The 24183-nt window shown below is 49.6% G+C and overlaps 3 non-coding genes across 3 annotated transcripts; all 3 read left to right on the top strand.

The window, feature by feature from the left end:
* Positions 1-5662: 5662 nt before the first annotated feature.
* Positions 5663-5735, top strand: Trnat-ggu (transfer RNA threonine (anticodon GGU)). Its single transcript has one exon. It is a non-coding gene; the product is annotated as a tRNA-Thr (tRNA).
* Positions 5736-13268: 7533 nt separating this feature from the next.
* On the top strand, positions 13269-13342 carry Trnat-agu (transfer RNA threonine (anticodon AGU)). The gene has a single exon. It is a non-coding gene; the product is annotated as a tRNA-Thr (tRNA).
* Positions 13343-22751: 9409 nt separating this feature from the next.
* On the top strand, positions 22752-22824 carry Trnat-agu (transfer RNA threonine (anticodon AGU)). Its single transcript has one exon. It is a non-coding gene; the product is annotated as a tRNA-Thr (tRNA).
* The last annotated feature ends 1359 nt before the right edge of the window (positions 22825-24183 follow it).

Below are 24183 nucleotides of genomic sequence, written 5' to 3' on the forward strand. Positions count from 1 at the left end.
GATCAGTGCAATGGAAACGCGGAAACTGGTTGTGTCCCAGTGTTTTGCAGTCGGACGACAAGAGTTTTACACAGTAGCAAAGAGCGAGGCACTGAGTTGGCATGAACAATGGAGAGCACAATGGGGCTCGAGATGTGCTTGTTACCTCAGGTGCTGTGTGATTGTCGACAAGGAGTGAAATGGACCAATTTGTGACCGCCCTTTCCATTTAAGACGTGAAAAACAGACGGAATTTGCATTCGTAATACCAGAGTATCGAAACTACTTGGAACTCTTGTGTATATGAACGTGTCCGCGCCTTTGTACTCTGGTACCTTCGCCGCTACAAACCAACCAACCAACGTGTCCGTGCACATCAGAGTCCCAAAGAATGGAGAATAGCCAGCCTTGGTCGTGTGTGCAGCCGTAGCTCAGTTGGCAGATCGTTCGCTTAGCGTGTGAAAGGTCTCGGGTTCAAGCTCCGGCTCCTCCATGTTTTGTGGTCAGTGCATGGTAAGTGTTGGTCGCGGCGAACATAAAGGGACGCAAGAAGTTGCAAAACCAGCGTCACAGACTGATATGATGTATACTGTTATAAGGAGAGCAAGATGTAAGTGTGGCGACCGGCTGTTATCGTGGTGTCATCGAGTGCAGATCTGTCTTAGGTATCACGGCTTAACGTCATTGAAGCCTAGAGAGTGGACAACACGTTCGTCTTACTCAGAGCGGTGTCCGAATTCTACTTTCGACGTTATGCGTGCCACTCTTAATGTGGCCAACTACGATTCGATACAGAATGCACGAAACCTGAAAGACACCCTCACTGATACATAGAGAGTAGTGTTTGTCTGCGGAATAATGGGAGTGTAAGGGTCTGTGACGTTGATGTGGCTGTATGTAGCACTATTAGTCAACGGGGCAGGGGGTGGGCGTAGCTCAGATGGTAGAGCGCTCGCTTAGTGTGCGAGAGGTACTGGGATCGATACCCAGCGCCTCCAGAATTTTTAACACTCCTACATGCGCACCTTGCCATGCAAGAGGAATAATTCCCAACCAGCAGAGGTGTCTAGGCAGATACAAGCGAACGATTAGCATCCACAATTGGCAAGCGTTCTTTTATTCGTGCGCAGGAAGCACCCACCTCGCACACCTACACTTAACTTAGAAACAGTACAAATGTTCCCATAAGATTCTCAAGCCTACGTCGGAAAGATCTGCCTTGCGCCGAGTTCACGTAAATCCCACTGCACGTTCCCATTCTTTGCGTGCAGTCGGCTGCTACTGGCGTTGCTGGTTGTGACTACTGATAACAGATGCCGTAGCAATCACTTCATGGAGTGAGTTGAATGTTTTGCGATAATCTGTCTCTGACAAGCAAGCACAGGTGATATAGGTGCGAACACAGGAAGCTTGCAACCCCTCGCTGCCTGCAGACACAGAGCAGCCACACTAGGAGAGCGGCCTAAGCCGTAGGCGAAATGTGCTCATTCGCTTTGGCGCGACGTCGAACTATAAGTAAGGCTGTCACTAGCGTGAGCGTTGCGTGAGCGTCGTGTAATGTCGGAAAAGTCGGCTGCATGGGTGATTGCTAAGTTTGGGGAGCGTTTCGCAGTATGATCAGTGCAATGGAAACGCGGAAACTGGTTGTGTCCCAGTGTTTTGCAGTCGGACGACAAGAGTTTTACACAGTAGCAAAGAGCGAGGCACTGAGTTGGCATGAACAATGGAGAGCACAATGGGGCTCGAGATGTGCTTGTTACCTCAGGTGCTGTGTGATTGTCGACAAGGAGTGAAATGGACCAATTTGTGACCGCCCTTTCCATTTAAGACGTGAAAAACAGACGGAATTTGCATTCGTAATACCAGAGTATCGAAACTACTTGGAACTCTTGTGTATATGAACGTGTCCGCGCCTTTGTACTCTGGTACCTTCGCCGCTACAAACCAACCAACCAACGTGTCCGTGCACATCAGAGTCCCAAAGAATGGAGAATAGCCAGCCTTGGTCGTGTGTGCAGCCGTAGCTCAGTTGGCAGATCGTTCGCTTAGCGTGTGAAAGGTCTCGGGTTCAAGCTCCGGCTCCTCCATGTTTTGTGGTCAGTGCATGGTAAGTGTTGGTCGCGGCGAACATAAAGGGACGCAAGAAGTTGCAAAACCAGCGTCACAGACTGATATGATGTATACTGTTATAAGGAGAGCAAGATGTAAGTGTGGCGACCGGCTGTTATCGTGGTGTCATCGAGTGCAGATCTGTCTTAGGTATCACGGCTTAACGTCATTGAAGCCTAGAGAGTGGACAACACGTTCGTCTTACTCAGAGCGGTGTCCGAATTCTACTTTCGGCGTTATGCGTGCCACTCTTAATGTGGCCAACTACGATTCGATACAGAATGCACGAAACCTGAAAGACACCCTCACTGATACATAGAGAGTAGTGTTTGTCTGCGGAATAATGGGAGTGTAAGGGTCTGTGACGTTGATGTGGCTGTATGTAGCACTATTAGTCAACGGGGGGGTGGGCGTAGCTCAGATGGTAGAGCGCTCGCTTAGTGTGCGAGAGGTACTGGGATCGATACCCAGCGCCTCCAGAATTTTTAACACTCCTACATGCGCACCTTGCCATGCAAGAGGAATAATTCCCAACCAGCAGAGGTGTCTAGGCAGATACAAGCGAACGATTAGCATCCACAATTGGCAAGCGTTCTTTTATTCGTGCGCAGGAGGCACCCACCTCGCACACCTACACTTAACTTAGAAACAGTACAAATGTTCCCATAAGATTCTCAAGCCTACGTCGGAAAGATCTGCCTTGCGCCGAGTTCACGTAAATCCCACTGCACGTTCCCATTCTTTGCGTGCAGTCGGCTGCTACTGGCGTTGCTGGTTGTGACTGCTGATAACAGATGCCGTAGCAATCACTTCATGGAGTGAGTTGAATGTTTTGCGATAATCTGTCTCTGACAAGCAAGCACAGGTGATATAGGTGCGAACACAGGAAGCTTGCAACCCCTCGCTGCCTGCAGACACAGAGCAGCCACACTAGGAGAGCGGCCTAAGCCGTAGGCGAAATGTGCTCATTCGCTTTGGCGCGACGTCGAACTATAAGTAAGGCTGTCACTAGCGTGAGCGTTGCGTGAGCGTCGTGTAATGTCGGAAAAGTCGGCTGCATGGGTGATTGCTAAGTTTGGGGAGCGTTTCGCAGTATGATCAGTGCAATGGAAACGCGGAAACTGGTTGTGTCCCAGTGTTTTGCAGTTGGACGACAAGAGTTTTACACAGTAGCAAAGAGCGAGGCACTGAGTTGGCATGAACAATGGAGAGCACAATGGGGCTCGAGATGTGCTTGTTACCTCAGGTGCTGTGTGATTGTCGACAAGGAGTGAAATGGACCAATTTGTGACCGCCCTTTCCATTTAAGACGTGAAAAACAGACGGAATTTGCATTCGTAATACCAGAGTATCGAAACTACTTGGAACTCTTGTGTATATGAACGTGTCCGCGCCTTTGTACTCTGGTACCTTCGCCGCTACAAACCAACCAACCAACGTGTCCGTGCACATCAGAGTCCCAAAGAATGGAGAATAGCCAGCCTTGGTCGTGTGTGCAGCCGTAGCTCAGTTGGCAGATCGTTCGCTTAGCGTGTGGAAGGTCTCGGGTTCAAGCTCCGGCTTCTCCATGTTTTGTGGTCAGTGCATGGTAAGTGTTGGTCGCGGCGAACATAAAGGGACGCAAGAAGTTGCAAAACCAGCGTCACAGACTGATATGATGTATACTGTTATAAGGAGAGCAAGATGTAAGTGTGGTGACCGGCTGTTATCGTGGTGTCATCGAGTGCAGATCTGTCTTAGGTATCACGGCTTAACGTCATTGAAGCCTAGAGAGTGGACAACACGTTCGTCTTACTCAGAGCGGTGTCCGAATTCTACTTTCGACGTTATGCGTGCCACTCTTAATGTGGCCAACTACGATTCGATACAGAATGCACGAAACCTGAAAGACACCCTCACTGATACATAGAGAGTAGTGTTTGTCTGCGGAATAATGGGAGTGTAAGGGTCTGTGACGTTGATGTGGCTGTATGTAGCACTATTAGTGAACGGGGGGTGGGCGTAGCTCAGATGGTAGAGCGCTCGCTTAGTGTGCGAGAGGTACTGGGATCGATACCCAGCGCCTCCAGAATTTTTAACACTCCTACATGCGCACCTTGCCATGCAAGAGGAATAATTCCCAACCAGCAGAGGTGTCTAGGCAGATACAAGCGAACGATTAGCATCCACAATTGGCAAGCGTTCTTTTATTCGTGCGCAGGAAGCACCCACCTCGCACACCTACACTTAACTTAGAAACAGTACAAATGTTCCCATAAGATTCTCAAGCCTACGTCGGAAAGATCTGCCTTTCGCCGAGTTCACGTAAATCCCACTGCACGTTCCCATTCTTTGCGTGCAGTCGGCTGCTACTGGCGTTGCTGGTTGTGACTGCTGATAACAGATGCCGTAGCAATCACTTCATGGAGTGAGTTGAATGTTTTGCGATAGTCTGTCTCTGACAAGCAAGCACAGGTGATATAGGTGCGAACACAGGAAGCTTGCAGCCCCTCGCTGCCTGCAGACACAGAGCAGCCACACTAGGAGAGCGGCCTAAGCCGTAGGCGAAATGTGCTCATTCGCTTTGGCGCGACGTCGAACTATAAGTAAGGCTGTCACTAGCGTGAGCGTCGTGTAAAGTCGGAAAAGTCGGCTGCATGGTTGATTGCCAAGTTTGGGGAGCGTTTCGCAGTATGATCAGTGCAATGGAGACGCGGAAACTGGTTGTGTCCCAGTGTTTTGCAGTTGGACGACAAGAGTTTTACACAGTAGCAAAGAGCGAGGCACTGAGTTGGCATGAACAATGGAGAGCACAATGGGGCTCGAGATGTGCTTGTTACCTCAGGTGCTGTGTGATTGTCGACAAGGAGTGAAATGGACCAATTTGTGACCGCCCTTTCCATTTAAGACGTGAAAAACAGACGGAATTTGCATTCGTAATACCAGAGTATCGAAACTACTTGGAACTCTTGTGTATATGAACGTGTCCGCGCCTTTGTACTCTGGTACCTTCGCCGCTACAAACCAACCAACCGACGTGTCCGTGCACATCAGAGTCCCAAAGAATGGAGAATAGCCAGGCTTGGTCGTGTGTGCAGCCGTAGCTCAGTTGGCAGATCGTTCGCTTAGCGTGTGAAAGGTCTCGGGTTCAAGCTCCGGCTCCTCCATGTTTTGTGGTCAGTGCATGGTAAGTGTTGGTCGCGGCGAACATAAAGGGACGCAAGAAGTTGCAAAACCAGCGTCACAGACTGATATGATGTATACTGTTATAAGGAGAGCAAGATGTAAGTGTGGTGACCGGCTGTTATCGTGGTGTCATCGAGTGCAGATCTGTCTTAGGTATCACGGCTTAACGTCATTGAAGCCTAGAGAGTGGACAACACGTTCGTCTTACTCAGAGCGGTGTCCAAATTCTACTTTCGACGTTATGCGTGCCACTCTTAATGTGGCCAACAACGATTCGATACAGAATGCACGAAACCTGAAAGACACCCTCACTGATACATAGGGAGTAGTGTTTGTCTGCGGAAAAATGGGAGTGTAAGGGTCTGTGACGTTGATGTAGCTGTATGTAGCACTATTAGTCAACGGGGGTGTGGGCGTAGCTCAGATGGTAGAGCGCTCGCTTGGTGTGCGAGAGGTACTGGGATCGATACCCAGCGCCTCCAGAATTTTTAACACTCCTACATGCGCACCTTGCCATGCAAGAGGAATAATTCCCAACCAGCAGAGGTGTCTAGGCAGATACAAGCGAACGATTAGCATCCACAATTGGCAAGCGTTCTTTTATTCGTGCGCAGGAAGCACCCACCTCGCACACCTACACTTAACTTAGAAACAGTACAAATGTTCCCATAAGATTCTCAAGCCTACGTCGGAAAGATCTGCCTTTCGCCGAGTTCACGTAAATCCCACTGCACGTTCCCATTCTTTGCGTGCAGTCGGCTGCTACTGGTGTTGCTGGTTGTGACTGCTGATAACAGATGCCGTAGCAATCACTTCATGGAGTGAGTTGAATGTTTTGCGATAGTCTGTCTCTGACAAGCAAGCACAGGTGATATAGGTGCGAACACAGGAAGCTTGCAGCCCCTCGCTGCCTGCAGACACAGAGCAGCCACACTAGGAGAGCGGCCTAAGCCGTAGGCGAAATGTGCTCATTCGCTTTGGCGCGACGTCGAACTATAAGTAAGGCTGTCACTAGCGTGAGCGTCGTGTAAAGTCGGAAAAGTCGGCTGCATGGGTGATTGCCAAGTTTGGGGAGCGTTTCGCAGTATGATCAGTGCAATGGAGACGCGGAAACTGGTTGTGTCCCAGTGTTTTGCAGTTGGACGACAAGAGTTTTACACAGTAGCAAAGAGCGAGGCACTGAGTTGGCATGAACAATGGAGAGCACAATGGGGCTCGAGATGTGCTTGTTACCTCAGGTGCTGTGTGATTGTCGACAAGGAGTGAAATGGACCAATTTGTGACCGCCCTTTCCATTTAAGACGTGAAAAACAGACGGAATTTGCATTCGTAATACCAGAGTATCGAAACTACTTGGAACTCTTGTGTATATGAACGTGTCCGCGCCTTTGTACTCTGGTACCTTCGCCGCTACAAACCAACCAACCAACGTGTCCGTGCACATCAGAGTCCCAAAGAATGGAGAATAGCCAGGCTTGGTCGTGTGTGCAGCCGTAGCTCAGTTGGCAGATCGTTCGCTTAGCGTGTGAAAGGTCTCGGGTTCAAGCTCCGGCTCCTCCATGTTTTGTGGTCAGTGCATGGTAAGTGTTGGTCGCGGCGAACATAAAGGGACGCAAGAAGTTGCAAAACCAGCGTCACAGACTGATATGATGTATACTGTTATAAGGAGAGCAAGATGTAAGTGTGGTGACCGGCTGTTATCGTGGTGTCATCGAGTGCAGATCTGTCTTAGGTATCACGGCTTAACGTCATTGAAGCCTAGAGAGTGGACAACACGTTCGTCTTACTCAGAGCGGTGTCCAAATTCTACTTTCGACGTTATGCGTGCCACTCTTAATGTGGCCAACTACGATTCGATACAGAATGCACGAAACCTGAAAGACACCCTCACTGATACATAGGGAGTAGTGTTTGTCTGCGGAATAATGGGAGTGTAAGGGTCTGTGACGTTGATGTGGCTGTATGTAGCACTATTAGTCAACGGGGGGGTGGGCGTAGCTCAGATGGTAGAGCGCTCGCTTAGTGTGCGAGAGGTACTGGGATCGATACCCAGCGCCTCCAGAATTTTTAACACTCCTACATGCGCACCTTACCATGCAAGAGGAATAATTCCCAACCAGCAGAGGTGTCTAGGCAGATACAAGCGAACGATTAGCATCCACAATTGGCAAGCGTTCTTTTATTCGTGCGCAGGAAGCACCCACCTCGCACACCTACACTTAACTTAGAAACAGTACAAATGTTCCCATAAGATTCTCAAGCCTACGTCGGAAAGATCTGCCTTTCGCCGAGTTCACGTAAATCCCACTGCACGTTCCCATTCTTTGCGTGCAGTCGGCTGCTACTGGTGTTGCTGGTTGTGACTGCTGATAACAGATGCCGTAGCAATCACTTCATGGAGTGAGTTGAATGTTTTGCGATAGTCTGTCTCTGACAAGCAAGCACAGGTGATATAGGTGCGAACACAGGAAGCTTGCAGCCCCTCGCTGCCTGCAGACACAGAGCAGCCACACTAGGAGAGCGGCCTAAGCCGTAGGCGAAATGTGCTCATTCGCTTTGGCGCGACGTCGAACTATAAGTAAGGCTGTCACTAGCGTGAGCGTCGTGTAAAGTCGGAAAAGTCGGCTGCATGGGTGATTGCCAAGTTTGGGGAGCGTTTCGCAGTATGATCAGTGCAATGGAGACGCGGAAACTGGTTGTGTCCCAGTGTTTTGCAGTTGGACGACAAGAGTTTTACACAGTAGCAAACAGCGAGGCACTGAGTTGGCATGAACAATGGAGAGCACAATGGGGCTCGAGATGTGCTTGTTACCTCAGGTGCTGTGTGATTGTCGACAAGGAGTGAAACAAACCAACCAACCAACGTGTCCGTGCACATCAGAGTCCCAAAGAATGGAGAATAGCCAGGCTTGGTCGTGTGTGCAGCCGTAGCTCAGTTGGCAGATCGTTCGCTTAGCGTGTGAAAGGTCTCGGGTTCAAGCTCCGGCTCCTCCATGTTTCGTGGTCAGTGCATGGTAAGTGTTGGTCGCGGCGAACATAAAGGGACGCAAGAAGTTGCAAAACCAGCGTCACAGACTGATATGATGTATACTGTTATAAGGAGAGCAAGATGTAAGTGTGGTAACCGGCTGTTATCGTGGTGTCATCGAGTGCAGATCTGTCTTAGGTATCACGGCTTAACGTCATTGAAGCCTAGAGAGTGGACAACACGTTCGTCTTACTCAGAGCGGTGTCCGAATTCTACTTTCGACGTTATGCGTGCCACTCTTAATGTGGCCAACTACGATTCGATACAGAATGCACGAAACCTGAAAGACACCCTCACTGATACATAGAGAGTAGTGTTTGTCTGCGGAATAATGGGAGTGTAAGGGTCTGTGACGTTGATATGGCTGTATGTAGCACTATTAGTCAACGGGGGGGTGGGCGTAGCTCAGATGGTAGAGCGCTCGCTTAGTGTGCGAGAGGTACTGGGATCGATACCCAGCGCCTCCAGAATTTTTAACACTCTTACATGCGCACCTTGCCATGCAAGAGGAATAATTCCCAACCAGCAGAGGTGTCTAGGCAGATACAAGCGAACGATTAGCATCCACAATTGGCAAGCGTTCTTTTATTCGTGCGCAGGAAGCACCCACCTCGCACACCTACACTTAACTTAGAAACAGTACAAATGTTCCCATAAGATTCTCAAGCCTACGTCGGAAAGATCTGCCTTTCGCCGAGTTCACGTAAATCCCACTGCACGTTCCCATTCTTTGCGTGCAGTCGGCTGCAACTGGTGTTGCTGGTTGTGACTGCTGATAACAGATGCCGTAGCAATCACTTCATGGAGTGAGTTGAATGTTTTGCGATAGTCTGTCTCTGACAAGCAAGCACAGGTGATACAGGTGCAAACACAGGAAGCTTGCAGCCCCTCGCTGCCTGCAGACACAGAGCAGCCACACTAGGAGAGCGGCCTAAGCCGTAGGCGAAATGTGCTCATTCGCTTTGGCGCGACGTCGAACTATAAGTAAGGCTGTCACTAGCGTGAGCGTCGTGTAAAGTCGGAAAAGTCGGCTGCATGGGTGATTGCCAAGTTTGGGGAGCGTTTCGCAGTATGATCAGTGCAATGGAGACGCGGAAACTGGTTGTGTCCCAGTGTTTTGCAGTTGGACGACAAGAGTTTTACACAGTAGCAAAGAGCGAGGCACTGAGTTGGCATGAACAATGGAGAGCACAATGGGGCTCGAGATGTGCTTGTTACCTCAGGTGCTGTGTGATTGTCGACAAGGAGTGAAACAAACCAACCAACCAACGTGTCCGTGCACATCAGAGTCCCAAAGAATGGAGAATAGCCAGGCTTGGTCGTGTGTGCAGCCGTAGCTCAGTTGGCAGATCGTTCGCTTAGCGTGTGAAAGGTCTCGGGTTCAAGCTCCGGCTCCTCCATGTTTTGTGGTCAGTGCATGGTAAGTGTTGTTCGCGGCGAACATAAAGGGACGCAAGAAGTTGCAAAACCAGCGTCACAGACTGATATGATGTATACTGTTATAAGGAGAGCAAGATGTAAGTGTGGTAACCGGCTGTTATCGTGGTGTCATCGAGTGCAGATCTGTCTTAGGTATCACGGCTTAACGTCATTGAAGCCTAGAGAGTGGACAACACGTTCGTCTTACTCAGAGCGGTGTCCGAATTCTACTTTCGACGTTATGCGTGCCACTCTTAATGTGGCCAACTACGATTCGATACAGAATGCACGAAACCTGAAAGACACCCTCACTGATACATAGAGAGTAGTGTTTGTCTGCGGAATAATGGGAGTGTAAGGGTCTGTGACGTTGATGTGGCTGTATGTAGCACTATTAGTCAACGGGGGGGTGGGCGTAGCTCAGATGGTAGAGCGCTCGTTTAGTGTGCGAGAGGTACTGGGATCGATACCCAGCGCCTCCAGAATTTTTAACACTCTTACATGCGCACCTTGCCATGCAAGAGGAATAATTCCCAACCAGCAGAGGTGTCTAGGCAGATACAAGCGAACGATTAGCATCCACAATTGGCAAGCGTTCTTTTGTTCGTGCGCAGGAAGCACCCACCTCGCACACCTACACTTAACTTAGAAACAGTACAAATGTTCCCATAAGATTCTCAAGCCTACGTCGGAAAGATCTGCCTTTCGCCGAGTTCACGTAAATCCCACTGCACGTTCCCATTCTTTGCGTGCAGTCGGCTGCTACTGGTGTTGCTGGTTGTGACTGCTGATAACAGATGCCGTAGCAATCACTTCATGGAGTGAGTTGAATGTTTTGCGATAGTCTGTCTCTGACAAGCAAGCACAGGTGATACAGGTGCGAACACAGGAAGCTTGCAGCCCCTCGCTGCCTGCAGACACAGAGCAGCCACACTAGGAGAGCGGCCTAAGCCGTAGGCGAAATGTGCTCATTCGCTTTGGCGCGACGTCGAACTATAAGTAAGGCTGTCACTAGCGTGAGCGTCGTGTAAAGTCGGAAAAGTCGGCTGCATGGGTGATTGCCAAGTTTGGGGAGCGTTTCGCAGTATGATCAGTGCAATGGAGACGCGGAAACTGGTTGTGTCCCAGTGTTTTGCAGTTGGACGACAAGAGTTTTACACAGTAGCAAAGAGCGAGGCACTGAGTTGGCATGAACAATGGAGAGCACAATGGGGCTCGAGATGTGCTTGTTACCTCAGGTGCTGTGTGATTGTCGACAAGGAGTGAAATGGACCAATTTGTGAGCGCCCTTTCCATTTAAGACGTGAAAAACAGACGGAATTTGCATTCGTAATACCAGAGTATCGAAACTACTTGGAACTCTTGTGTATATGAACGTGTCCGCGCCTTTGTACTCTGGTACCTTCGCCGCTACAAACCAACCAACCAACGTGTCCGTGCACATCAGAGTCCCAAAGAATGGAGAATAGCCAGGCTTGGTCGTGTGTGCAGCCGTAGCTCAGTTGGCAGATCGTTCGCTTAGCGTGTGAAAGGTCTCGGGTTCAAGCTCCGGCTCCTCCATGTTTTGTGGTCAGTGCATGGTAAGTGTTGGTCGCGGCGAACATAAAGGGACGCAAGAAGTTGCAAAACCAGCGTCACAGACTGATATGATGTATACTGTTATAAGGAGAGCAAGACGTAAGTGTGGTGACCGGCTGTTATCGTGGTGTCATCGAGTGCAGATCTGTCTTAGGTATCACGGCTTAACGTCATTGAAGCCTAGAGAGTGGACAACACGTTCGTCTTACTCAGAGCGGTGTCCGAATTCTACTTTCGACGTTATGCGTGCCACTCTTAATGTGGCCAACTACGATTCGATACAGAATGCACGAAACCTGAAAGACACCCTCACTGATACATAGAGAGTAGTGTTTGTCTGCGGAATAATGGGAGTGTAAGGGTCTGTGACGTTGATGTGGCTGTATGTAGCACTATTAGTCAACGGGGGGGTGGGTGTAGCTCAGATGGTAGAGCGCTCGCTTAGTGTGCGAGAGGTACTGGGATCGATACCCAGCGCCTCCAGAATTTTTAACACTCCTACATGCGCACCTTGCCATGCAAGAGGAATAATTCCCAACGAGCAGAAGTGTCTAGGCAGATACAAGCGAACGATTAGCATCCACAATTGGCAAGCGTTCTTTTATTCGTGCGCAGGAAGCACCCACCTCGCACACCTACACTTAACTTACAAACAGTACAAATGTTCCCATAAGATTCTCAAGCCTACGTCAGAAAGATCTGCCTTGCGCCGAGTTCACGTAAATCCCACTGCACGTTCCCATTCTTTGCGTGCAGTCGGCTGCTACAGGTGTTGCTGGTTGTGACTGCTGATAACAGATGCCGTAGCAATCACTTCATGGAGTGAGTTGAATGTTTTGCGATAGTCTGTCTCTGACAAGCAAGCACAGGTGATATAGGTGCGAACACAGGAAGCTTGCAGCCCCTCGCTGCCTGCAGACACAGAGCAGCCACACTAGGAGAGCGGCCTAAACCGTAGGCGAAATGTGCTCATTCGCTTTGGCGCGACGTCGAACTATAAGTAAGGCTGTCACTAGCGTGAGCGTTGCGTGAGCGTCGTGTAAAGTCGGCTGCATGGGTGATTGCCAAGTTTGGGGAGCGTTTCGCAGTATGATCAGTGCAATGGAGACGCGGAAACTGGTTGTGTCCCAGTGTTTTGCAGTTGGACGACAAGAGTTTTACACAGTAGCAAAGAGCGAGGCACTGAGTTGGCATGAACAATGGAGAGCACAATGGGGCTCGAGATGTGCTTGTTACCTCAGGTGCTGTGTGATTGTCGAGAAGGAGTGAAATGGACCAATTTGTGACCGCCCTTTCCATTTAAGACGTGAAAAACAGACGGAATTTGCATTCGTAATACCAGAGTATCGAAACTACTTGGAACTCTTGTGTATATGAACGTGTCCGCGCCTTTGTACTCTGGTACCTTCGCCGCTACAAACCAACCAACCAACGTGTCCGTGCACATCAGAGTCCCAAAGAATGGAAAATAACCAGGCTTGGTCGTGTGTGCAGCCGTAGCTCAGTTGGCAGATCGTTCGCTTAGCGTGTGAAAGGTCTCGGGTTCAAGCTCCGGCTACTCCATGTTTTGTGGTCAGTGCAATGTAAGTGTTGGTCGCGGCGAACATAAAGGGACGCAAGAAGTTGCAAAACCAGCGTCACAGACTGATATGATGTATACTGTTATAAGGAGAGCAAGATGTAAGTGTGGTGACCGGCTGTTATCGTGGTGTCATCGAGTGCAGATCTGTCTTAGGTATCACGGCTTAACGTCATTGAAGCCTAGAGAGTGGACAACACGTTCGTCTTACTCAGAGCGGTGTCCGAATTCTACTTTCGACGTTATGCGTGCCACTCTTAATGTGGCCAACTACGATTCGATACAGAATGCACGAAACCTGAAAGACACCCTCACTGATACATAGACAGTAGTGTTTGTCTGCGGAATAATGGGAGTGTAAGGGTCTGTGACGTTGATGTGGCTGTATGTAGCACTATTAGTCAACGGGGGGGTGGGCGTAGCTCAGATGGTAGAGCGCTCGCTTAGTGTGCGAGAGGTGCTGGGATCGATACCCAGCGCCTCCAGAATTTTTAACACTCCTACATGCGCACCTTGCCATGCAAGAGGAATAATTCCCAACCAGCAGAGGTGTCTAGGCAGATACAAGCGAACGATTAGCATCCACAATTGGCAAGCATTCTTTTATTCGTGCGCAGGAAGCACCCACCTCGCACACCTACACTTAACTTAGAAACAGTACAAATGTTCCCATAAGATTCTCAAGCCTACGTCGGAAAGATCTGCCTTGCGCCGAGTTCACGTAAATCCCACTGCACGTTCCCATTCTTTGCGTGCAGTCGGCTGCTACTGGTGTTGCTGGTTGTGACTGCTGATAACAGATGCCGTAGCAATCACTTCATGGAGTGAGTTGAATGTTTTGCGATAGTCTGTCTCTGACAAGCAAGCACAGGTGATATAGGTGCGAACACAGGAAGCTTGCAGCCCCTCGCTGCCTGCAGACACAGAGCAGCCACACTAGGAGAGCGGCCTAAGCCGTAGGCGAAATGTGCTCATTCGCTTTGGCGCGACGTCGAACTATAAGTAAGGCTGTCACTAGCGTGAGCGTTGCGTGAGCGTCGTGTAAAGTCGGAAAAGTCGGCTGCATGGGTGATTGCCAAGTTTGGGGAGCGTTTCGCTGTATGATCAGTGCAATGGAGACGCGGAAACTGGTTGTGTCCCAGTGTTTTGCAGTTGGACGACAAGAGTTTTACACAGTAGCAAAGAGGGAGGCACTTAGTTGGCATGAACAATGGAGAGCACAATGGGGCTCGAGATGTGCTTGTTACCTCAGGTGCTGTGTGATTGTCGACAAGGAGTGAAATGGACCAATTTGTGACCGCCCTTTCCATTTAAGACGTGAAAAACAGACGGAATTTGCATTCGTAATACCAGAGTATCGAAACTACTTGGAACTCTTGTGTATATGAACGTGTCCGCGCCTTTGTACTCTGGTAGCTTCGCCGCTACAAACCAACCAACCAACGTGTCCGTGCACATCAGAGTACCAAAGAATGGAGAATAGCCAGGCTTGGTCGTGTGTGCAGCCGTAGCTCAGTTGGCAGATCGTTCGCTTAGCGTGTGAAAGGTCTCGGGTTCAAGCTCCGGCTCCTTCATGTTTTGTGGTCAGTGCATGGTAAGTGTTGGTCGCGGCGAACATAAAGGGACGCAAGAAGTTGCAAAACCAGCGTCACAGACTGATATGATGTATACTGTTATAAGGAGAGCAAGATGTAAGTGTGGTGACCGGCTGTTATCGTGGTGTCATCGAGTGCAGATCTGTCTTAGGTATCACGGCTTAACGTCATTGAAGCCTAGAGAGTGGACAACACGTTCGTCTTACTCAGAGCGGTGTCCGAATTCTATTTTCGACGTTATGCGTGCCACTCTTAATGTGGCCAACTACGATTCGATACAGAATGCACGAAACCTGAAAGACACCCTCACTGATACATAGAGAGTAGTGTTTGTCTGCGGAATAATGGGAGTGTAAGGGTCTGTGACGTTGATGTGGCTGTATGTAGCACTATTAGTCAACATGGGGTGGGCGTAGCTCAGATGGTAGAGCGCTCGCTTAGTGTGCGAGAGGTACTGGGATCGATACCCAGCGCCTCCAGAATTTTTAACACTCCTACATGCGCACCTTGCAATGCAAGAGGAATAATTCCCAACCAGCAGAGGTGTCTAGGCAGATACAAGCGAACGATTACCATCCACAATTGGCAAGCGTTCTTTTATTCGTGCGCAGGAAGCACCCACCTCGCACACCTACACTTAACTTAGAAACAGTACAAATGTTCCCATAAGATTCTCAAGCCTACGTCGGAAAGATCTGCCTTGCGCCGAGTTCACGTAAATCCCTCTGCACGTTCCCATTCTTTGCTTGCAGTCGGCTGCTACTGGTGTTGCTGGTTGTGACTGCTGATAACAGATGCCGTAGCAATCACTTCATGGAGTGAGTTGAATGTTTTGCGATAGTCTGTCTCTGACAAGCAAGCACAGGTGATATAGGTGCGAACACAGGAAGCTTGCAGCCCCTCGCTGCCTGCAGACACAGAGCAGCCACACTAGGAGAGCGGCCTAAACCGTAGGCGAAATGTGCTCATTCGCTTTGGCGCGACGTCGAACTATAAGTAAGGCTGTCACTAGCGTGAGCGTCGTGTAAAGTCGGAAAAGTCGGCTGCATGGGTGATTGCCAAGTTTGGGGAGCGTTTCGCAGTATGATCAGTGCAATGGAGACGCGGAAACTGGTTGTGTCCCAGTGTTTTGCAGTTGGACGACAAGAGTTTTACACAGTAGCAAAGAGCGAGGCACTTAGTTGGCATGAACAATGGAGAGCACAATGGGGCTCGAGATGTGCTTGTTACCTCAGGTGCTGTGTGATTGTCGACAAGGAGTGAAATGGACCAATTTGTGACCGCCCTTTCCATTTAAGACGTGAAAAACAGACGGAATTTGCATTCGTAATACCAGAGTATCGAAACTACTTGGAACTCTTGTGTATATGAACGTGTCCGCGCCTTTGTACTCTGGTACCTTCGCCGCTACAAACCAACCAACCAACGTGTCCGTGCACATCAGAGTCCCAAAGAATGGAGAATAGCCAGGCTTGGTCGTGTGTGCAGCCGTAGCTCAGTTGGCAGATCGTTCGCTTAGCGTGTGAAAGGTCTCGGGTTCAAGCTCCGGCTCCTCCATGGTTTGTGGTCAGTGCATGGTAAGTGTTGGTCGCGGCGAACATAAAGGGACGCAAGAAGTTGCAAAACCAGCGTCACATACTGATATGATGTATACTGTTATAAGGAGAGCAAGATGTAAGTGTGGTGACCGGCTGTTATCGTGGTGTCATCGAGTGCAGATCTGTCTTAGGTATCACGGCTTAACGTCATTGAAGCCTAGAGAGTGGACAACACGTTCGTCTTACTCAGAGCGGTGTCCCAATTCTACTTTCGACGTTATGCGTGCCACTCTTAATGTGGCCAACTACGATTCGATACAGAATGCACGAAACCTGAAAGACACCCTCACTGATACATAGAGAGTAGTGTTTGTCTGCGGAATAATGGGAGTGTAAGGGTCTGTGACGTTGATGTGGCTGTATGTAGCACTATTAGTCAACGGGGGGGTGGGCGTAGCTCAGATGGTAGAGCGCTCGCTTAGTGTGCGAGAGGTACTGGGATCGATACCCGGCGCTTCCAGAATTTTTAACACTCCTACATGCGCACCTTGCAATGCAAGAGGAATAATTCCCAACCAGCAGAGGTGTCTAGGCAGATACAAGCGAACGATTACCATCCACAATTGGCAAGCGTTCTTTTATTCGTGCGCAGGAAGCACCCACCTCGCACACCTACACTTAACTTAGAAACAGTACAAATGTTCCCATAAGATTCTCAAGCCTACGTCGGAAAGATCTGCCTTGCGCCGAGTTCACGTAAATCCCTCTGCACGTTCCCATTCTTTGCTTGCAGTCGGCTGCTACTGGTGTTGCTGGTTGTGACTGCTGATAACAGATGCCGTAGCAATCACTTCATGGAGTGAGTTGAATGTTTTGCGATAGTCTGTCTCTGACAAGCAAGCACAGGTGATATAGGTGCGAACACAGGAAGCTTGCAGCCCCTCGCTGCCTGCAGACACAGAGCAGCCACACTAGGAGAGCGGCCTAAACCGTAGGCGAAATGTGCTCATTCGCTTTGGCGCGACGTCGAACTATAAGTAAGGCTGTCACTAGCGTGAGCGTCGTGTAAAGTCGGAAAAGTCGGCTGCATGGGTGATTGCCAAGTTTGGGGAGCGTTTCGCAGTATGATCAGTGCAATGGAGACGCGGAAACTGGTTGTGTCCCAGTGTTTTGCAGTTGGACGACAAGAGTTTTACACAGTAGCAAAGAGCGAGGCACTTAGTTGGCATGAACAATGGAGAGCACAATGGGGCTCGAGATGTGCTTGTTACCTCAGGTGCTGTGTGATTGTCGACAAGGAGTGAAATGGACCAATTTGTGACCGCCCTTTCCATTTAAGACGTGAAAAACAGACGGAATTTGCATTCGTAATACCAGAGTATCGAAACTACTTGGAACTCTTGTGTATATGAACGTGTCCGCGCCTTTGTACTCTGGTACCTTCGCCGCTACAAACCAACCAACCAACGTGTCCGTGCACATCAGAGTCCCAAAGAATGGAGAATAGCCAGGCTTGGTCGTGTGTACAGCCGTAGCTCAGTTGGCAGATCGTTCGCTTAGCGTGTGAAAGGTCTCGGGTTCAAGCTCCGGCTCCTCCATGTTTTGTGGTCAGTGCATGGTAAGTGTTGGTCGCGGCGAACATAAAGGGACGCAAGAAGTTGCAAAACCAGCGTCACAGACTGATATGATGTATACTGTTATAAGGAGAGCAAGATGTAAGTGTGGTGACCGGCTGTTATCGTGGTGTCATCGAGTGCAGATCTGTCTTAGGTATCACGGCTTAACGTCATTGAAGCCTAGAGAGTGGACAACACGTTCGTCTTACTCAGAGCGGTGTCCGAATTCTATTTTCGACGTTATGCGTGCCACTCTTAATGTGGCCAACTACGATACGATACAGAATGCACGAAACCTGAAAGACACCCTCACTGATACATAGAGAGTAGTGTTTGTCTGCGGAATAATGGGAGTGTAAGGGTCTGTGACGTTGATGTGGCTGTATGTAGCACTATTAGTCAACGGGGGGTGGGCGTAGCTCAGATGGTAGAGCGCTCGCTTAGTGTGCGAGAGGTAATGGGATCGATACCCAGCGCCTCCAGAATTTTTAACACTCCTACATGCGCACCTTGCAATGCAAGAGGAATAATTCCCAACCAGCAGAGGTGTCTAGGCAGATACAAGCGAGCGATTACCATCCACAATTGGCAAGCGTTCTTTTGTTCGTGCGCAGGAAGCACCCACCTCGCACACCTACACTTAACTTAGAAACAGTACAAATGTTCCCATAAGATTCTCAAGCCTACGTCGGAAAGATCTGCCTTGCGCCGAGTTCACGTAAATCCCTCTGCACGTTCCCATTCTTTGCTTGCAGTCGGCTGCTACTGGTGTTGCTGGTTGTGACTGCTGATAACAGATGCCGTAGCAATCACTTCATGGAGTGAGTTGAATGTTTTGCGATAGTCTGTCTCTGACAAGCAAGCACAGGTGATATAGGTGCGAACACAGGAAGCTTGCAGCCCCTCGCTGCCTGCAGACACAGAGCAGCCACACTAGGAGAGCGGCCTAAACCGTAGGCGAAATGTGCTCATTCGCTTTGGCGCGACGTCGAACTATAAGTAAGACTGTCACTAGCGTGAGCGTCGTGTAAAGTCGGAAAAGTCGGCTGCATGGGTGATTGCCAAGTTTGGGGAGCGTTTCGCTGTATGATCAGTGCAATGGAGACGCGGAAACTGGTTGTGTCCCAGTGTTTTGCAGTTGGACGACAAGAGTTTTACACAGTAGCAAAGAGCGAGGCACTTAGTTGGCATGAACAATGGAGAGCACAATGGGGCTCGAGATGTGCTTGTTACCTCAGGTGCTGTGTGATTGTCGACAAGGAGTGAAATGGACCAATTTGTGACCGCCCTTTCCATTTAAGACGTGAAAAACAGACGGAATTTGCATTCGTAATACCAGAGTATCGAAACTACTTGGAACTCTTGTGTATATGAACGTGTCCGCGCCTTTGTAGTCTGGTACCTTCGCCGCTACAAACCAACCAACCAACGTGTCCGTGCACATCAGAGTCCCAAAGAATGGAGAATAGCCAGGCTTGGTCGTGTGTGCAGCCGTAGCTCAGTTGGCAGATCGTTCGCTTAGCGTGTGAAATTTCTCGGGTTCAAGCTCCGGCTCCTCCATGTTTTGTGGTCAGTGCATGGTAAGTGTTGGTCGCGGCGAACATAAAGGGACGCAAGAAGTTGCAAAACCAGCGTCACAGACTTATATGATGTATACTGTTATAAGGAGAGCAAGATGTAAGTGTGGTGACCGGCTGTTATCGTGGTGTCATCGAGTGCAGATCTGTCTTAGGTATCACGGCTTAACGTCATTGAAGCCTAGAGAGTGGACAACACGTTCGTCTTACTCAGAGCGGTGTCCGAATTCTATTTTCGACGTTATGCGTGCCACTCTTAATGTGGCCAACTACGATTCGATACAGAATGCACGAAACCTGAAAGACACCCTCACTGATACATAGAGAGTAGTGTTTGTCTGCGGAATACTGGGAGTGTAAGGGTCTGTGACGTTGATGTGGCTGTATGTAGCACTGTTAGTCAACGGGGGGGGTGGGCGTAGCTCAGATGGTAGAGCGCTCGCTTAGTGTGCGAGAGGTACTGGGATCGATACCCAGCGCCTCCAGAATTTTTAACACTCCTACATGCGCACCTTGCCATGCAAGTGGAATAATTCCCAACCAGCAGAGGTGTCTAGGCAGATACAAGCGAACGATTACCATCCACAATTGGCAAGCGTTCTTTTATTCGTGCGCAGGAAGCACCCACCTCGCACACCTACACTTAACTTAGAAACAGTACAAATGTTCCCATAAGATTCTCAAGCCTACGTCGGAAAGATCTGCCTTGCGCCGAGTTCACGTAAATCCCACTGCACGTTCCCATTCTTTGCGTGCAGTCGGCTGCTACTGGTGTTGCTGGTTGTGACTGCTGATAACAGATGCCGTAGCAATAACTTCATGGAGTGAGTTGAATGTTTTGCGATTGTCTGTCTCTGACAAGCAAGCACAGGTGATATAGGTGCGAACACAGGAAGCTTGCAGCCCCTCGCTGCCTGCAGACACAGAGCAGCCACACTAGGAGAGCGGCCTAAGCCGTAGGCGAAATGTGCTCATTCGCTTTGGCGCGACGTCGAACTGTAAATAAGGCTGTCACTAGCGTGAGCGTTGCGTGAAGTCGGAAAAGTCATCTGCATGGGTGATTGCCAAGTTTGGGGAGCGTTTCGTAGTACGATCAGTGCAATGGAGACGCGGAAACTTGTTGTGTCCCAGTGTTTTGCAGTTGGACGACAAGAGTTTTACACAGTAGCAAAGAGCGAGGCACTGAGTTGGCATGAACAATGGAGAGCACAATGGGGCTCGAGATGTGCTTGTTACCTCAGGTGCTGTGTGATTGTCGACAAGGAGTGAAATGGACCAATTTGTGACCGCCCTTTCCATTTAGGACGTGAAAAACTGACGGAATTTGCATTCGTAATACCAGAGTATCGAAACTACTTGGAACTCTTGTGTATATGAACGTGTCCGCGCCTTTGTACTCTGGTACCTTCGCCGCTACAAACCAACCAACCAACGTGTCCGTGCACATCAGAGTCCCAAAGAATGGAGAATAGCCAGGCTTGGTCGTGTGTGCAGCCGTAGCTCAGTTGGCAGATTGTTCGCTTAGCGTGTGAAAGGTCTCGGGTTCAAGCTCCGGCTCCTCCATGTTTTGTGGTCAGTGCATGGTAAGTGTTGGTCGCGGCGAACATAAAGGGACGCAAGAAGTTGCAAAACCAGCGTCACAGACTGATATGATGTATACTGTTATAAGGAGAGCAAGATGTAAGTGTGGTGACCGGCTGTTATCGTGGTGTCATCGAGTGCAGATCTGTCTTAGGTATCACGGCTTAACGTCATTGAAGCCTAGAGAGTGGACAACACGTTCGTCTTACTCAGAGCGGTGTCCGAATTCTACTTTCGACGTTATGCGTGCCACTCTTCTTGTGGCCAACTATGATTCGATACAGAATGCACGAAACCTGAAAGACACCCTCACTGATACATAGAGAGTAGTGTTTGTCTGCGGAATAATGGGAGTGTAAGGGTCTGTGACGTTGATGTGGCTGTATGAAGCACTATTAGTCAACGGGGGGGTGGGCGTAGCTCAGATGGTAGAGCGCTCGCTTAGTGTGCGAGAGATACTGGGATCGATACCCAGCGCCTCCAGAATTTTTAACACTCCTACATGCGCACCTTGCCATGCAAGTGGAATAATTCCCAACCAGCATAGGTGTCTAGGCAGATACAAGCGAACGATTAGCATCCACAATTGGCAAACCTTCTTTTATTTGTGCGCAGGAAGCACCCACCTCGCACACCTACACTTAACTTAGAAACAGTACAAATGTTCCCATAAGATTCTCAAGCCTACGTCGGAAAGATCTGCCTTGCGCCGAGTTCACGTAAATCCCACTGCACGTTCCCATTCTTTGCGTGCAGTCGGCTGCTCCTGGTGTTGCTGGTTGTGACTGCTGATAACAGATGCCGTAGCAATCACTTCATGGAGTGAGTTGAATGTTTTGCGATAGTCCGTCTCTGACAAGCAAGCACAGGTGATATAGGTGCGAACACAGGAAGCTTGCAGCCCCTCGCTGCCTGCAGACACAGAGCAGCCACACTAGGAGAGCGGCCTAAGCCGTAGGCGAAAAGTGCTCATTCGCTTTGGCGCGACGTCGAACTATAAGTAAGGCTGTCACTAGCGTGAGCGTCGTGTAAAGTCGGAAAAGTCGGCTGCATGGGTGATTGCCAAGTTTGGGGAGCGTTTCGCAGTATGATCAGTGCAATGGAGACGCGGAAACTGGTTGTGTCCCAGTGTTTTGCAGTTGGACGACAAGAGTTTTACACAGTAGCAAAGAGCGAGGCACTGAGTTGGCATGAACAATGGAGAGCACAATGGGGCTCGAGATGTGCTTGTTACCTCAGGTGCTGTGTGATTGTCGACAAGGAGTGAAATGGACCAATTTTTGACCGCCCTTTCCATTTAAGACGTGAAAAACAGACGGAATTTGCATTCGTAATTCCAGAGTATCGAAACTACTTGGAACTCTTGTGTATATGAACGTGTCCGCGCCTTTGTACTCTGGTACCTTCGCCGCTACAAACCAACCACCCAACGTGTCCGTGCACATCAGAGTCCCAAAGAATGGAGAATAGCCAGGCTTGGTCGTGTGTGCAGCCATAGCTCAGTTGGCAGATCGTTCGCTTAGCGTGTGAAAGGTCTCGGGTTCAAGCTCCGGCTCCTCCATGTTTTGTGGTCAGTGCATGGTAAGTGTTGGTCGCGGCGAACATAAAGGGACGCAAGAAGTTGCAAAACCAGCGTCACAGACTGATATGATGTATACTGTTATAAGGAGAGCAAGATGTAAGTGTGGTGACCGGCTGTTATCGTGGTGTCATCGAGTGCAGATCTGTCTTAGGTATCACGGCTTAACGTCATTGAAGCCTAGAGAGTGGACAACACGTTCGTCTTACTCAGAGCGGTGTCCGAATTCTACTTTCGACGTTATGCGTGCCACTCTTAATGTGGCCAACTACGATTCGATACAGAATGCACGAAACCTGAAAGACACCCTCACTGATACATAGAGAGTAGTGTTTGTCTGCGGAATACTGGGAGTGTAAGGGTCTGTGACGTTGATGTGGCTGTATGTAGCACTATTAGTCAACGGGGGGGGGCGTAGCTCAGATGGTAGAGCGCTCGCTTAGTGTGCGAGAGGTACTGGGATCGATACCCAGCGCCTCCAGAATTTTTAACACTCCTACATGCGCACCTTGCCATGCAAGTGGAATAATTCCCAACCAGCAGAGGTGTCTAGGCAGATACAAGCGAACGATTAGCATCCACAATTGGCAAGCGTTCTTTTATTCGTGCGCAGGAAGCACCCACCTCGCACACCTACACTTAACTTAGAAACAGTACAAATGTTCCCATAAGATTCTCAAGCCTACGTCGGAAAGATCTGCCTTGCGCCGAGTTCACGTAAATCCCACTGCACGTTCCCATTCTTTGCGTGCAGTCGGCTGCTCCTGGTGTTGCTGGTTGTGACTGCTGATAACAGATGCCGTAGCAATCACTTCATGGAGTGAGTTGAATGTTTTGCGATAGTCTGTCTCTGACAAGCAAGCACAGGTGATATAGGTGCGAACACAGGAAGCTTGCAGCCCCTCGCTGCCTGCAGACACAGAGCAGCCACACTAGGAGAGCGGCCTAAGCCGTAGGCGAAAAGTGCTCATTCGCTTTGGCGCGACGTCGAACTATAAGTAAGGCTGTCACTAGCGTGAGCGTCGTGTAAAGTCGGAAAAGTCGGCTGCATGGGTGATTGCCAAGTTTGGGGAGCGTTTCGCAGTATGATCAGTGCAATGGAGACGCGGAAACTGGTTGTGTCCCAGTGTCTTGCAGTTGGACGACAAGAGTTTTACACAGTAGCAAAGAGCGAGGCACTGAGTTGGCATGAACAATGGAGAGCACAATGGGGCTCGAGATGTGCTTGTTACCTCAGGTGCTGTGTGATTGTCGACAAGGAGTGAAATGGACCAATTTGTGACCGCCCTTTCCATTTAGGACGTGAAAAACTGACGGAATTTGCATTCGTAATACCAGAGTATCGAAACTACTTGGAACTCTTGTGTATATGAACGTGTCCGCGCCTTTGTACTCTGGTACCTTCGCCGCTACAAACCAACCAACCAACGTGTCCGTGCACATCAGAGTCCCAAAGAATGGAGAATAGCCAGGCTTGGTCGTGTGTGCAGGCGTAGCTCAGTTGGCAGATCGTTCGCTTAGCGTGTGAAAGGTCTCGGGTTCAAGCTCCGGCTCCTCCATGTTTTGTGGTCAGTGCATGGTAAGTGTTGGTCGCGGCGAACATAAAGGGACGCAAGAAGTTGCAAAACCAGCGTCACAGACTGATATGATGTATACTGTTATAAGGAGAGCAAGATGTAAGTGTGGTGACAGGCTGTTATCGTGGTGTCATCGAGTGCAGATCTGTCTTAGGTATCACGGCTTAACGTCATTGAAGCCTAGAGAGTGGACAACACGTTCGTCTTACTCAGAGCGGTGTCCGAATTCTACTTTCGACGTTATGCGTGCCACTCTTAATGTG

The sequence above is a fragment of the Schistocerca gregaria genome, unplaced genomic scaffold (genome assembly GCF_023897955.1).
Source record: "Schistocerca gregaria isolate iqSchGreg1 unplaced genomic scaffold, iqSchGreg1.2 ptg000156l, whole genome shotgun sequence".
Classification (NCBI taxonomy): Eukaryota; Metazoa; Arthropoda; class Insecta; order Orthoptera; family Acrididae; genus Schistocerca; species Schistocerca gregaria.